The sequence below is a fragment of the Rhopilema esculentum genome, chromosome 9 (assembly GCF_057945365.1).
Source record: "Rhopilema esculentum isolate cy_ngs chromosome 9, ASM5794536v1, whole genome shotgun sequence".
In the NCBI taxonomy this organism is placed as follows: domain Eukaryota; kingdom Metazoa; phylum Cnidaria; class Scyphozoa; order Rhizostomeae; family Rhizostomatidae; genus Rhopilema; species Rhopilema esculentum.
The window spans coordinates 12,997,578-13,007,258 of NC_142823.1; the positions used below are offsets into that span (position 1 = coordinate 12,997,578).

The 9,681-nt window shown below is 37.2% G+C and overlaps 2 pseudogenes across 1 annotated transcript; one reads left to right on the forward strand and one right to left on the reverse strand.

Moving 5' to 3' along the window:
• On the forward strand, positions 1-2,478 carry LOC148959747 (uncharacterized; annotated as a pseudogene).
• A 6,056-nt stretch (positions 2,479-8,534) lies between these two features.
• Positions 8,535-9,394, reverse strand: LOC148959748 (uncharacterized; annotated as a pseudogene). The gene is made up of 2 exons (XR_016144012.1): positions 9,275-9,394; positions 8,535-8,856 (listed from the first exon to the last, which is right to left on the reverse strand). The product of XR_016144012.1 is annotated as an uncharacterized LOC148959748 (transcript).
• Positions 9,395-9,681: the final 287 nt, after the last annotated feature.

The following is a 9,681-nucleotide window of genomic DNA, read 5'->3' on the forward strand; positions in this document are numbered from 1 at the left end:
ATGCCAGAATGGCTAAAGAACACTTTCTTCGATCCAGAGCACGAGCGCCACCGACTGAATGTCCATCAATACCATAGTTCTGAGAACGTCAGAAAAATGCAATGCCTCGACAATTTGTATTTATTGGATTTTTTTGAACAGCCATTGAAGAGTAGAGAAAATTTCGAGGAGGCACTTAAGAGTGTGATGAACTCTGCCATTAAAGAGTACATGTCTAGATATGCAGTTGTAGTCCCAGGAGATTGGCCAGCGCAGTTTTACATCCGCCAGACCGTATACTCTTCTCTGAATTCGAAAAATAGTTCCAAGGTTGAAAAAAGCTTTATTCAAAACCAGTTTCCAGTCCACCATGACTATGCATTTAACCATAACCATAAAGATGTTCACGGGTCAGCTTTTACCAACCCTTTGCAATCTGCAGTACCGATGCTTGGACCGCTGCACGTATCATTAAATGCCCGAGAGGATGTGATGATTAATTTCCATTGATTTTTCAAGTATATTTATGAACTGGTTTTTCCTCACAGTAAACTCGCTGAAAAACCTAAGCCTTGGAGAACATCACTGATCCTTGAAATAGTAAATGGTGGATGGACACTGATTCGTTCACAAATCAAGACGAAATTCTCCAAGTGCAAACACCCACTTTATGCCACATTTCTTAATCTTTTAGACAGTTATATTCCCTTGGTTCTCTCTATTTACAGCATTACATTTCGTTCTAATAATTTCGCTGAATATTTTCTTGCAATAAAGTTTGTGTGGATCATGTTCTATTGCTTCAAGCGACGCCACTATGACAAAGCAACATTGATTTGGTTGTCTAATATCCTTCATTGGAAAAATGACAATTTCGATATGTTCAACTGTTTTAGAAACTTTTTGAACATATCTGACGAGTATGGCGTAGAAAACGCTCATTCAATTATTCGCGCTCAAACAAAAGATGGGGATGATCCGTCAACACTAAAGAGAAAAGCTATGGCAGTATTCCAGTCTAAAAAGTCACAGCATAATTTTAGAAGTTCCTTTACCCCTCCAAAGAAATCGTCATTTAGCCATAATCAGTTAAAATCTCTCAAACTATCAGCTGCAACTCATCTCACGAAAATGTTTTCAAGAATATCTTCTCTAAGTTCCTCACCAAATTTTGAAGACAATCCTTTAGACAATATGCTGAAAGCATTCTACTCAACCGACACCAAAATAAATTCCTTTCCTTTTGGTTACCACACGGAATGGAAACCAAATCCTAATCGCTTTTGTGACCTTCCTGCTTGCAATCTTCAAGAAGCAGACGAGGAATGGGCGATGATTGAAGGGTGTGGCCATTCATACCATATAAGATGCCTGAATGATGTGACATATTGTCCGATTTGTAGAGCCTGTATAAAGAAGGAAATAGATAGACTATCAACTTCAATAATAAATGGAATAAATAGTAACCAAAGAAAAGATCTTCCAACTGTGCAGCTAAATGCTTCCGAAATAGTGGAGGAAAGATATGATGCTAGTGATTTGGATGTAGAAGATATACAGTTTTGCGAAGTTTTAAGCAATGATATAGATAAACTTACCGAATCGATCGAAAGTTTTCAGCCACAAAGCCCACATGACAATTCTGCTGCTGTTTTTACTCCACTCCATAGAGAAAAAAAACCTCCGCACTGTAAGAAATGTGGTCATGCGAAAAAGGGACACAAAAAGGCCAACCAAGGAGGATTAGAGTGTTGCCTTTTCTGCCAAGGAGGTACCTGCAGCATTGCTGGCAAAACCGTTACCTGCAACTGTGATTGGCATACTGATCCACTAAAAGAATTCGAGGGGAAAGGAAAGAATGTCCACAAAGATCGCAAAAGTACCACGACCAAGCTTGGACACATTACTGAGCATCTTTTACCACCAGAAGCGTCACAAGTTGGAGTAAAAGGCTATGGAACAGGGTCAAATTCTTGCACATCAATCTCTGTTTTGACATGCAAAGCAACATTGAAGCAATCTTTCTTGTCACCTTCAGTGACTGACGATGTCGACGAATTGATAGGCCGCTACTGTGGTATAATAGCAGAGGGAAACATCCTCTATGAGTTCGTTAATTCTTCAGATGATTCTCCAAACTTGATGGTTGAAGAGGTACTTGAAAACTCCGACGTCAAAGTTTATATGCCTCAACCAATGATACCAATTCTGAATAGGGAACATCTCGAAACGAACTTGAAATCGCCGTTGGAAACGACATCAAATCTTGGTTGCGTGCTCATCGTTTATCCAGACAAGGCTATGTCATTATGCGTTTACAATGACAGAATTTGGGTATTTGACAGCCACCGTCATTTAGACAGAGGCGCTTTAATTGCCTTTACCTCGCAGGACTACATCGACGATTTCTGTAAATATTTAGACACGGTTTGCAAACGTTTTTATGGCTATGGAGTAGAAGGAAGTAACTTAGTTTACTTAGAACCAAATAAGAAATAGATTTAAGTTCAGTTCCTAATCAGTTGAGTTTAAAGTGCCGTGGAACGCCATGCTAACTTTGCACAATTCAATTTTTCAAGCCCCGTAAAAGAAATGTTGTAGCCTGCAGAGGAATATTTTCCCACTTACAAGCATACAAGCCTTGTCGTCGTCAGCAATTCACATTGCCTTAGTTCAAATATCTAAGCATTGCAAAGTGCCGATTTTGAGATATAATCGTAGTTTTAGTTCCTAATCAGTTGAGTTTAAAGTGCCGTGGAACGCCGTGCTAACTTAGCACGATTTAATTGTTCAACCCCCGTAAAAGAAATGTTGTAGCCTGCCGAGGAATATTTTCTCACTTACAAGCATACAAGCCTTGTCGTCGTCAGCAATTCACATTGCCTTAGTTCAAATATCTAAGCATTGCAAAGTGCCGATTTTGAGATATAATCATAGTTTTAGTTCCTAATCAGTTGAGTTTACAAGTGCCGTAGAACGCCATGCTAACTTTGCACAATTCAATTTTTCAACCCCCGTAAAAGAAATGTTGTAGCCTGCAGAGGAATATTTTCCCACTTACAAGCATACAAGCCTTGTCGTCGTCAGCAATTCACATTGCCTCAGTTCAAATATCTAGGCATTGCAAAGTGCCGATTTTGAGATATAATTGCAGTTTTAGTTCCTAATCAGTTGAGTTTAAAGTGCCGTAGAACGCCATGCTAACTTTGCACAATTCAATTTTTCAACCCCCGTAAAAGAAATGTTGTAGCCTGCAGAGGAATATTTTCCCACTTACAAGCATACAACCCTTGTCGTCGTCAGCAATTCACATTGCCTTAGTTCAAATATCTAATCATTGCAAAGTGCCGATTTTGAGATATAATTGCAGTTTTAGTTCCTAATCAGTTGAGTTTACAAGTGCCGTAGAACGCCATGCTAACTTTGCACAATTCAATTTTTCAACCCCCGTAAAAGAAATGTTGTAGCCTGCAGAGGAATATTTTCCCACTTACAAGCATACAACCCTTGTCGTCGTCAGCTATTCACATTGCCTTAGTTCAAATATCTATGCATTGCAAAGTGCCGATTTTGAGATATAATTGCAGTTTTAGTTCCTAATCAGTTGAGTTTACAAGTGACGTAGAACGCCATGCTAACTTTGCACAATTCAATTTTTCAAGCCCCGTAAAAGAAATGTTGTAGCCTGCAGAGGAAAATTTTCCCACTTACAAGCATACAACCCTTGTCGTCGTCAGCAATTCACATTGCCTTAGTTCAAATATCTAAGCATTGCAAAGTGCCGATTTTGAGATATAATTGCAGTTTTAGTTCCTAATCAGTTGAGTTTACAAGTGCCGTAGAACGCCATACTAACTTTGCACAATTCAATTTTTCAAGCCCCGTAAAAGAAATGTTGTAGCCTGCAGAGGAATATTTTCCCACTTACAAGCATACAACCCTTGTCGTCGTCAGCAATTCACATTGCCTTAGTTCAAATATCTAAGCATTGCAAAGTGCCGATTTTGAGATATAATTGCAGTTTTAGTTCCTAATCAGTTGAGTTTACAAGTGCCGTAGAACGCCATACTAACTTTGCACAATTCAATTTTTCAAGCCCCGTAAAAGAAATGTTGTAGCCTGCAGAGGAATATTTTCCCACTTACAAGCATACAACCCTTGTCGTCGTCAGCAATTCACATTGCCTTAGTTCAAATATCTAAGCATTGCAAAGTGCCGATTTTGAGATATAATTGCAGTTTTAGTTCCTAATCAGTTGAGTTTACAAGTGCCGTAGAACGCCATACTAACTTTGCACAATTCAATTTTTCAAGCCCCGTAAAAGAAATGTTGTAGCCTGCAGAGGAATATTTTCCCACTTACAAGCATACAACCCTTGTCGTCGTCAGCAATTCACATTGCCTTAGTTCAAATATCTAAGCATTGCAAAGTGCCGATTTTGAGATATAATTGCAGTTTTAGTTCCTAATCAGTTGAGTTTACAAGTGACGTAGAACGCCATGCTAACTTTGCACAATTCAATTTTTCAAGCCCCGTAAAAGAAATGTTGTAGCCTGCAGAGGAATATTTTCCCACTTACAAGCATACAACCCTTGTCGTCGTCAGCAATTCACATTGCCTTAGTTCAAATATCTAAGCATTGCAAAGTGCCGATTTTGAGATATAATTGCAGTTTTAGTTCCTAATCAGTTGAGTTTACAAGTGCCGTAGAACGCCATACTAACTTTGCACAATTCAATTTTTCAAGCCCCGTAAAAGAAATGTTGTAGCCTGCAGAGGAATATTTTCCCACTTACAAGCATACAACCCTTGTCGTCGTCAGCAATTCACATTGCCTTAGTTCAAATATCTAAGCATTGCAAAGTGCCGATTTTGAGATATAATTGCAGTTTTAGTTCCTAATCAGTTGAGTTTACAAGTGCCGTAGAACGCCATACTAACTTTGCACAATTCAATTTTGCATCGTGTATGACAAAAATGTTATGGCTAGTTGATGAATTTCTGGCATTATTCAAGTCTCACCTTGCAAATTTCGTTGATATTGTTTGCAGAGTTTTCTCTGTTTCTTTTTGTAAGCACTTACAGTTTCATCTTCGCCTCCCTGATTTTACCGAGCACATGTCAGATATTGAAGAGCCCGCAAATGTGCGCATAAGCCCGCGACGCTCTGACCAGCGGCAGACATTTTTCCTATCTGTTGCATTCCCTACACTTTTTCTGGTGCTCTACAAATCTCCCTTTCTGACTAGACCAGGTCTCTCTATCACAGGATTATGTATTAACTTGGTTTCCTTTGATGGGTCATAGTGCAAATTGGCAGCTTTTTAGCGAGACAAGTGCTTTTTGATGTTCATAATTCAATATCCAACTTGTTAATTTTTGAAGCGGTGCGGCAATTTTAGCAAATTGTTTGAAAAACATTCAGACGTAATTGGTTATCCCCAAATCGCAAATCCAAGATTTTTAAGCGTTAATTTGCTGAATTCCTTTCCCTGAAAATCTGGAACCAAATATGTAGGCATGCAAATTTGGTTAAAAGTGCATTTCTTTTTGTTAAAGGGGCCTGTGCAACATTAGTGCTTCGTGAAGGAAACAAATTAAGCAAGAAGCATCGCGAGTTCTCCAAGCAGCATGGGAACATCAAAACAGCGAAACGATGGCGGCAAATTACTATGGATCCCTGTTCAAAGAGATTTTGGAGGTACATTGTCATCAACAGATTTGCAAGTAGCGTAATTATTTGAAAGTTATAAATCAACCTGCCACAGTAGTTGCTACAGTAGTAAGTTTTTGGATCAAAAAGCTTCATAGAAAATATTGAGTCTTGGAATTTACCCAGCGTAACTGTATAAACAATGCATTTCAAATTAACTATGTTTGGTTTTCCGTGCACTTGTACAATTGCATATGATCTTTTTAACCCTATCCAGACTAGGGGGGGGGGGCACAAACTGCCCCCCTAGTTGGTTTTTCTTTCATAACTTCAGGAGTTTGAAAGCAATACCCCTCAGACCTCCTGACTTTTAGTTTTAACCTATCTGACACATGTTCATATAAAAAGATAATTTTTTTATTATTAATCAGGGGGTTGTGTAGGGGCATTTTCAAAACTAGTCAAGTAAAAAATAGTTCAATCGGCCTTGGATTCGCAACAAAAGTAGATATATTGATGAAAATTAGTATCTAGGCATTAATTTGTGCTCTTTTCATGATTCTGACCAGAAAATTCAAATTAAACATCCTTTTCTATGATTTTTCTGCTGCGCATGCGCACACATCTGTTGACAGATTTATAGGTATTACATTCATAAAACTGCAAGTTTAGAATAATTTGTCTGCTAAGGCATTAAAAATGAACTCAAACATGACATTTGGTTGTATCGATCATTTAGTTATATAGAAAAAACTATAGCCAAATACAAAATATGTTGAGTTCTTTTGTTAGGAACGTTAATAATTTTGAGAAGTAACATTAAAATTGTGTCAATCTTCTTGTTTCTATTAGAAAATGCATCAAATTTGCTTATTTTAATATCTTAGCCCGATGCTTTGGAATTAATGAATATTTTAAGATTTTCAAAAATTTTCTAAATTTTTGCTTCACCCGGCCATCATTATGATGACATCATCGTGAAACCACGTGACTTAAAAATTGAACAATGATACTAAAATGTGGAGAAAAGATAAGAGTACCATCCAAACAAAGTTCATTGTCCTAGCTAGAGGAACAAAGAAATTACGGAGGGGGGGGCACTTTGTGCCCCCCCTAGTCTCCCGAAAGTTTCAAAAAGCCTAGTCTGGATAGGGTTAAGAGAAAACTTCATCATTAATTCATAGCCAAGAACAGAACAAGATGTACTTGACCAACAGCCACAACCTCATCAGGACAGTGGGCATGACAGGATGTAACAGAAATATCACAGCCCAAGGAGCAAGGTTATCATATGAACAAAATCAGTAGACCCTTCTCACATATAAAATATAACTTTATATACAAACATCTAAGGCTCAAGTCCAACATGCAAAGCAGTTGCACTCATAATTCTATCTTTAGGAAGCAATTCTCTTATATCAATTAGTATCAGTACCTTTCTGCAGAAATGGACACAAATTTCTTAAATTTGTAAACATACTTTTTATCCTTTGTTTGGATTAAAGTCTTGGAAAGGGAGGCATAAAATGTGAAAATAAATGAATGCCATGATTAGCAGGAGTTTAAAAACATAGCTCTGACAAGTTCAATGAAAAAAGTCTTTTAGCTATACTGTAGTTTCTTTGCAGGAAATAATCAATGCCTTGGCACCAGAAGTGATGCAAGAACTAGTATTTGAGGTGCCAGCAAGTGGAGCAGGAAGCCTAGAATATGTAAAAGACTTAATATTTGTAATCAGGAATCCAGAGGATCCAATAGTTCTTGAGACCTCAGAGCATTGGTGTAAATGTGGAATCTGTGTATCTATGAAAAATAAGGAGGATAAAAAATGTTGTGGCAGAAGGATATGTGTCACATCATATTATATGTTTAAAAAGATTTGCCTAGACAGGGATGTGTTCAGGATGCAGATAGTAGCTAGATCTGATATGCGAGCAGGGCCAATTAAGTTCTCTAATAACTCGTAACCTAAAGCAGCATATCAACTGCTCTATGGGAATATGGAAAGATGGTGTCAGGGAACAGGATAATTCTGCCTTCCTGTATCTCGCAGTCATCAGAAACTTCTATCCATCGCCAGACGGAACATATATGGGATACAAGCATCACTGATTATTAAAAGACAAAAACAGAGTTGAACTTGTTCAAAGTTTTTCAAAAAGCTGGAATACGAAAAATCATCATTTTTAGTTGCTAGCTCATTTGCCCAGAAAATTTATTACTCTTTAAATGATGGTTTGTTTTTATCAATGCAAATGATTACCACTATTTGATTATAAAAACAAAACGTTGCCTATCTTGTTTAATTATTCAAAAATTATTTGTCAAGCAAAACAATTGCCTACAGCAAAAATTCCTAATCTAGTTTTTGGGAACACTGGTAAATTTTGTTAACATAATTTTGTTTTTTCAATGTCTACATAGTCTCAATAAAAATGAACAAAATTTTTTTGCTAATGCGAGAAATCCTATTTTCTATAAGTTCTTGTGCTGGAGGAGGAGGGTTTTGCAAATCAATAGTTGTGGATATAAATTTTGGGTCATTGCCTCTCCTAACCACATTTTTCTTGACTGTATCTTTTCTTTCCACCCTGTTATGCAAAATGGCTGCAAGTAGAGAAGGAATGTAAAGATATTTGTTCTAATTGGTTCAGCATGGTATTTCCTGTTTCTTCTGTTGTACTTCTTCTTGTACTGATGAAAGTGATCTTTACTCTTGGCTTGGGAGCGCATCAGATGCATATTGTAGTCAATTGCTGTAAGAATTATGCGTGCTAGAAAATAAACATACTGAAATGCTTTGCTTTTTGGTGCATATTTCGTTAGCATACTATTAAAATTCTCCAAAGAGCCTGTTTGTTGAAAAAGGACATAGTGATCGAGGTTTGATGTGAACCTCTTATCAAACACAGCTTGCCTCTACTGCAGGTGAATTTTTGTCCTGGGTGGTTTTTGGTTTGTATGTAGAAAGAGGGCCATGCTTGCATGCTGATTCTGCCCATTCATGCTCACCACAGACAAGATGAGCAACCCCAAACCACACATCTCTTAGGTAATCTGAACTACCATTGGAGACTTGGCAAGCATACCAGAAATGGTTAATGATATCTTTAAAGGCTCATTTCCTTTCACCCCAGCAGCTTTATGGAGACTCTTGCTTAATGACTTGGCTTTATGGCACATATCCAGACTATGGAACAGCGACTTAAACTTAGGATTTTCACCTAGAATAAATGTAAATCTAATTTTTAATGCGTATATTACATATTTAAACATGGCATCAAGAGCAATAAGAACTCAACTAAACAAGACTAAGTGATCTGATCTGTGACTCTATCCACTACTGGATATATTTAAAATTCTATTTTCCTGGACACAATTTGCAAACAATCTTTTGGTGGTACAAAATTAAAAAATGGCTTTCTGGTTTAAAAAAATTTGAAAATATCTTCTCAAAAGAGAAGTTACTGTTATTATTATTTGATAAAAGTTTCAATAAAGTATATATGGTACATTACTGCTGTATCTATGATTTACTATATTATCAATTGGCAAAAACCAACCAGTTGCATCAAAAAACTTTTTTGAAGATGAATTCATGATATTTAAAGAAACTCTGATATAAATTCTCTTTAAACATACCTTTCAATGTTTCAATGCATTTTATTATCGAGGAAGAAGCATCAGTTGCAATTTCTGAAATTGAGATTTTGTTCATGAGCCGTAACAGTGATCTTTTGAGGCCCTCGCACTCCATATTTGGCAATATACCTTTAGTTTCACATTAATTGAGGAACTCCAAATTAACTAACACATTTGTGAACTGCTCCATAAGTACACACAAAATCTTGCACTGAAGCCAGGTGAGTCATTGTGACAATCTTCAATTGGGCACTACTCCTTGTATGGATTCAAAACTGTGAACACTTTCTCTTCCATCTCTTTTTATAGGGCTAGAATGGCTGGTACTGTGAAGTATTGTTGGACCGCGTAAATGAAGTAGCATCTGGTATCTTCAAATTTAAGAACTTGCAAAACAAGCCGATCTT